The 6216-nt window shown below is 45.0% G+C and overlaps 1 long non-coding RNA gene across 1 annotated transcript; it reads left to right on the forward strand.

The window, feature by feature from the left end:
• The first annotated feature begins 862 nt into the window (after window positions 1-862).
• LOC148133612 (uncharacterized) lies at window positions 863-1365 on the forward strand. The gene is made up of 2 exons (XR_015746988.1): window positions 863-1209; window positions 1275-1365. It is a non-coding gene; the product is annotated as an uncharacterized LOC148133612 (long non-coding RNA).
• Window positions 1366-6216: the final 4851 nt, after the last annotated feature.

A 6216-nucleotide genomic window follows, 5' to 3' on the forward strand; every position in this document is an offset into this window, starting at 1 on the left:
GCAAAACCTCTTAGTGATTTGGTACCAGGAGAGCATGTATGGGTCACTGATACAAAAGAATATGGGACTGTGCTGCAGAATCACATGAGTCCAAGGTCATATTTGGTGGATGTACCTAAAGGTGTGGTGAGACGCAATCAGCAGCACTTGATACCCTTACACACACATGCAAGTGAAGGAGGAGCAGTGGAGCAGTAGGAGTTGCCAGGGACAAACAGTGAACAAGTTTCTACATCACCTGGGAAAATACTTAAAAAACTTTCCAAGTGTGACAGCTACCTCAAGGACAAGGTCTGGGAGAGCTATAATTAAACCAGAGAGACTGAATCTGTGAACTGAGAAAGTGAAAAAGAGTTAATGTTGATGTGTAGTTCAGTAAGAAATCTGAGGTGCAGAATAGTTTAAACACAGTTAGGTGTATTGGATTAGTAAATAGTTATATGATAACATTTTCTTCCCTACAGGATTTAGATAGTGTGGGAAGTGTATTCATTTTATGACTCAAAACTCAAGATGAAAAAGGGAGGTTTTCCTTTTGAAGTAAGGAAATCAAGCACTGATTAGAACTGATCTTGGAATGTTTTTGAAGTGCTGGGAACTATCACACATTTTGGAATGCCTTTGAAATGCTAGATACCGGATAAAGAAGTGTCTGTTACAAGCTAGGCACCATGAAAGATAATAAAATGTAACTTGTATCCTGAAAGATAGATTGTAAATCAAGCCATTTGTATACTGGAGGGGGGAGTAGTAGGGGGTAGTTTTGGGTATAAGAGTAGAGCCTTTAAGCTTTGCCTTTCATTCCTCCCACCTGCCAGGGCAGGAACCCGTTTCTGCAGAAATGTTACAATAAAACCTTTTTCCTTGGATCAACTTTGAATCCTGGTGGTTTTTCTTAGCCACAATCTCACAATTTGGGGGCTCGTCCGGGATCCTCGACGGCAGCCGACTTGAAAATGGGGACCAGATAAGAGAGTGGCCACAACCTCCCATTGAGAGGCACCTCTCCCCGAATTCGGTCAGACTCCCGAGGTGACTGGGAAATCCAGACGATCCTTGGAAAAAGAACTGAGAAGAAATGCCGGCTGAGAGTGTGTGAGATTGATCTGAGTTGGGGACGCCCACACATCCTTTGACTGACTGCGGAAAGTCCAGGAGTGATCAGATCAGGTAAACTTTGTTTCCTTTCATTTGTAGCCAAAAGAGAGAGTCCTTAAACTCCCTGGGGAATCCAGCATCTGCTGGAGGACTGGGCTTAGAAGTCTGAGAGAAAGGGGTCCTTAAACTCTCTGGGAGAATCCAGCGTCTGCTGGAGGACAGGACTGGTGAGTCAAGGCTCTGGGAGTCTGAAAGAGTAGAAGATGGGGAAGGGACAAAGCAAGGCTCTGGGAGCCTGGAAGAAGCCTGTCTGGGACAGGGAAAATTTGACAATGGCAGAAAACCAATTCCGGTAGATTCGCCTCTTGGGACAGCCACTCCAGAAGTGGTTCTCCCCGAATTTAAAGGAATCAGACATCTCGAAAAGAAAAACATGATTTATCTTTGTTGAGATCGATGGCCAAAATACTCTTTGATTGATCCTAAATTCCCATATCACTGGAGTCCTGAGGGGGAAACCAGTAGCTATTGGATGACCAAATTGCGGGACTATATTCTCCAACACAAAATGACTATGAGAGTGAGATGGATGATTGGCTGCAGAATCCGCCGCCCGCAAATCCTAATTTGAATAACGCGCCCGCCAATGTTCCTATGGCACCACCGCCATTGCCGGTGTCACAACCCCCTCCTCAGCCGCCCCTTTACCCGCGGCTGAGAAAAAAAGTAGAAGAATTAAAGAGAAGTATTCAGGATTTTCCATTCAGAGAAAAACCTGAAGTGGATGCATTTCCTCTTAGGGAAGTCCCTAATGGGATCAATGCTGCAGGCAACTCGGTGACAGTCTTTGTGGCTGTCCCCATAAAACCAGCCGAGTTGCGATGCTTATCGGGAGTTGATGTATATCCTGGGGACTATTGTAATAGGCTTCGGGACAGCCTAGTTAAATATTCTGGTGTGGATCCAACCACACCTGCTTTTGAATCCATGTGGAGAAAATGCAGTTTGTGACTGGGGCTTGGCCAGATATTCAAAAGAAAATTCAGAAAATGGATAATTGGGGAGCTGTGGGAATTGTTGATCTCCTGAAAGCAGCCCAACAAGTTTTTGTGAACAGACACTGTAAAAACCAGACAGAAGTCACAAATGATGCTTGCAGCTATGCAGGCTGCAATGAAAAATGAGATGAAGAAAAGTGAGAATTTTGGGAAAGGTTCAATTGGAGAAAGGAGTGAGAATTTTGGGGGATACAATCAGGGAAGTTTTCAGGGCAGAGGAAGAGGCATGGGAATGAGACAACCTGGAATGGATAGGAGTTGCTTCAGGTGTGGGAAGGAAGGTCACTTTGCGCGCGAGTGTCCTACCAACCGGGAGGAAAGGAGTTATGCATTGTATAAAGAAAGTAATAAAAATAGTTGGGGTGAGTGGAAAATCACAGGACGTGAGTGTGTTTGAACAAATCAGACTGGAGATGAATGGGGTGGTGATTGAAGCTGAAGGGAGTATTCCTGATTCTGAATTTATTGGGAAGAGATTTGTTGCCTGTGTTTGGTATCCAGCTGTGGGATACCGGGAAGGGAGTAAGGATGTGTAAGATGACTGTGGAAGACGAGAGAGCAATTTCAGATGAGGTCTGGGCAGGAGGGGAGAAGCCCAGTGATCTTGGGATGAATCCCTCCCAAAGACAAATGGTTTACTGTGACAGATCTGAAGGATGCCTTCTGGGCATGCCCCCTTGAGGAGGGAAGTAGAGACCTGTTTGCATTTGAATGGGATGATCCTGAGAGTGGAAGAAAACAGCAGTTTTTTTTGTTGTTTGGACAGGCTTTGAAAAGTTAGTGTCTTTTGAGAAAGGGAAGGGAATCATGTTGATTCAGTATGTGGATGATTCGTTGCTGACTGGAGAGAAAGAGGGGGAGGTTAGAGCGGCATCCGTGGCTTTGCTGAATTGGCTGAAGGAGCAAGGATTGACAGTTTCATGGGAAAAGATCCAGTTTGTGGAAAAGAAGGTGAAATATTTAGGGCATTATATTCAGCAGGGGGTGAGGTCCTTGGATCCTGAAAGGGATCATGAGCCTGGCTTCCCCCAGAAATAAGACAGAAGTCAGGAAAGCGCTTGGATTGTTGGGGTATTGCAGAGCTTGGGTGGATCAATACACTGTGTTAGCTCAATTTTTGCACAGGAAGCTGGTAGGAAAAGGAGAGAGTATAGAATGGTTAAAGGGAGATGATGAGAGATGGAAAGTTTTAAAGAAGGCATTGTCATCCGCACCGGTTTTGGCTTTGCCCAATTTGAAGCTCCCATTTCATCTGTATGTGTCAGCAGCACAGGGAACGGCACTAGGAGTATTGGCACAGAAGAGAGGGGGGCAATACCAGCCCATCGCTTTTCTGAGCAAAACTCTGGAGCCGATGGTGAGAGGATGGCCAGTGTGTGTGTAAGCTGTGGCTGCTACAGCTATGTTGGTGGTAGAGAGCAGGAAGTTAACCTTTGGGGGCTTGTTGTGCATTCACCCCACCAGGTTACTTCTGTGCTAAGTCAGTTGGCAACAACTTGGATGACAGAAGGGCGGATTCTCAAATATGAAACCATTTTGAGAACCAGCCCAGACGTGGTGATTGGGACAGATAGGAATTTGAATCCAGCAGAATTCCTAGGAGGGAGAAGACAGGAGTGGGAAGCTGAGGACCATGATTATTTATTGCAAGTAGATTTGATGACAAAGGTAAGGGAGGATCTGGAAGAGACTCCTCTGAAGGAAGGGGAAAGGTGGTTTGTGGATGGATCAAGCAGGGTTGAGGAAGGAAAGAGGAAATGCGAGTTGTTTGCTTTGAAGAGGGCTCTGGAGTTAGCTGAAGGAATTGATGTGACAATCTGGACTGATTCCAAATACGCCTGGGGTGTGAAGCACCCCAGAGGTAGTTGGGAACAGGTAGGCAGACAAGTGGGCAAAAGAAGCTGCAGGGGAGATAGAGCTGGTGATGGTATCAATTCCCTTGCTAGAAATGGAAGAAGATGAGGATTGGAAACCTGAAGGAAAAGAGAAAGATGATTTGGAAAGAGAAGAGTGTACATTAATTGAGGATGGGTGGAGAACCTCAGAGGGGGTGAGGGTGGTCTCTGTGAATGCAATGAGGGGAATTCTGGAAAAGGTACATGAGGGAGGGCGACCTCTAGTGGGCTGGCCTTTCCAAAGAGCACAAATTGATTTCATTGAATTACCAGAGAAGGGGGGTGGTGGAAATACTTGCTTGTGAACTTATCTTTGGCACTGCTCAGAATCAGAACATGTCCAAGGAAAGACACTGGAGTCTCTCCATTCGAGATGCTACTGGGGCGACCCTACTTGGCGAAAATAGGGAATCCAATTCCTGAATTTAAAGACTTGTTTTTGAGAAAATATTTGCAGGTACTGTCCAGGTTTTTTTTGCTTTTTCTGTATAAACAGAGACTGTTGGTGCAACGACCACCTCTTGCTGGGAGCCAACATCCCTTTGAGACTGGAGATTGGGTTCTGACAAAGACTTGGAAAGGCGAGAAGCTGCAGCCTAGCTGGGAAGGCCCGTACCAGGTGCTGTTGACAACTGAGTCTGCAGTTCGCACTCGGGAATGAGGCTGGACGCATTACAGCAGAGTCAAGAAGGCACCGGAACCTGAAAAACCTTGGAGGGCAGTTCCAGTGGATGGTCAGCCGCTGAAGCTCACTTTGAAAAGATGAAGAAGTCTGAACCCTGGACTGAGCTAATTGTCTTTATTCTAGGACTAGGACTGGGAACTTCCTGGGGAAGCGAGGATTCACATCAACCCCAGAATGTTACTTGGGTTGTACTTGATTCCCATTCAGATATAGTCAATTGGACTAGCGGAAAGAGGCCTCCCAATACTTGGTATCCAGAACTGCAATTTGATTTGGGAAGGGTCCTCTTGTCCACCACCGATGACACGTTCATAAAGAAACATCATTTTTACGTCTGCCCTGGACATAAAACTGAAAGAAGCTACAAAAAGACTTGTGGAGGGGCTGATCAGTTTTATTGTGCAGCCTGGAGTTGTGTGTCTACGGGACACATCTGGTGGGACCCTCTGTTCAAAGGTGATCTGATACAGATCATTCTGGGATAGTACAGGACTCCATGAAAAAACTGAGGGAAGGACTGAACCAAAGAAAAAGAGAAAGGGATGACCACCCTAATCTCCACTCTAATAGGATCCTTAATTTTGTTATTATTAATCTTCACCTTTGGTCCATGTATCTTGAACAAATTAATGTGAGTTTGAGTCAAAGATGGAACAAGAACAGGGGGGATTGTGGGAAGTGTATTCATTTTATGACTCAAAACTCAAGATGAAAAAGGGAGGTTTTCCTTTTGAAGTAAGGAAATCAAGCACTGATTAGAACTGATCTTGGAATGTTTTTGAAGTGCTGGGAACTATCACACATTTTGGAATGCCTTTGAAATGCTAGATACCGAATAAAGAAGTGTCTGTTACGAGCTAGGCACCATGAAAGATAATAAAATGTAACTTGTATCCTGAAAGATAGATTGTAAATCAAGCCATTTGTATACTGGGGGGAGAGTAGTAGGGGTAGTTTTGGGTATAAGAGTAGAGCCTTTAAGCTTTGCCTTTCATTCCTCCCACCTGCCAGGGCAGGAACCCGTTTCTGCAGAAATGTTACAATAAAACCTTTTTCCTTGGATCAACTTTGAATCCTGGTGGTTTTTCTTAGCCACAATCTCACAATAGGAACAGACCTTCAACAAAAGAGACAGAATAATCCTCTAAGGTCTGGTGAGACAAAGGTAGTCTACCCTTTGTTCTCTAGAAAAGGGAGATGTGATGTAGGGTAAATGGAACCTGTTGATGTTTAACTGTGAAGAGGAACCAATGTTAGACAGAGAATAGTGAAGGACATATTTTGAGGTGACACAGTATGAAGGAACCGGAAGGGAGGAGTTAAGAAAAATAAAGCAGTTTGTGTGCAGAGAACTCACGTGTTGGGAGAACTCACGTGTATTATTACAAAATACGACAGGAGGAGAGTAAAGGGATAAGGGGTAGGGGTTGGTGGTGGCAGGATGATGGGAACCAGAGATGCCAGCATGAAACAGGGCCTG

The sequence above is a fragment of the Notechis scutatus genome, chromosome 1 (assembly GCF_049901735.1).
Source record: "Notechis scutatus isolate UNSWTSFEM ecotype Mainland chromosome 1, rNotScu1.2, whole genome shotgun sequence".
In the NCBI taxonomy this organism is placed as follows: Eukaryota; Metazoa; Chordata; class Lepidosauria; order Squamata; family Elapidae; genus Notechis; species Notechis scutatus.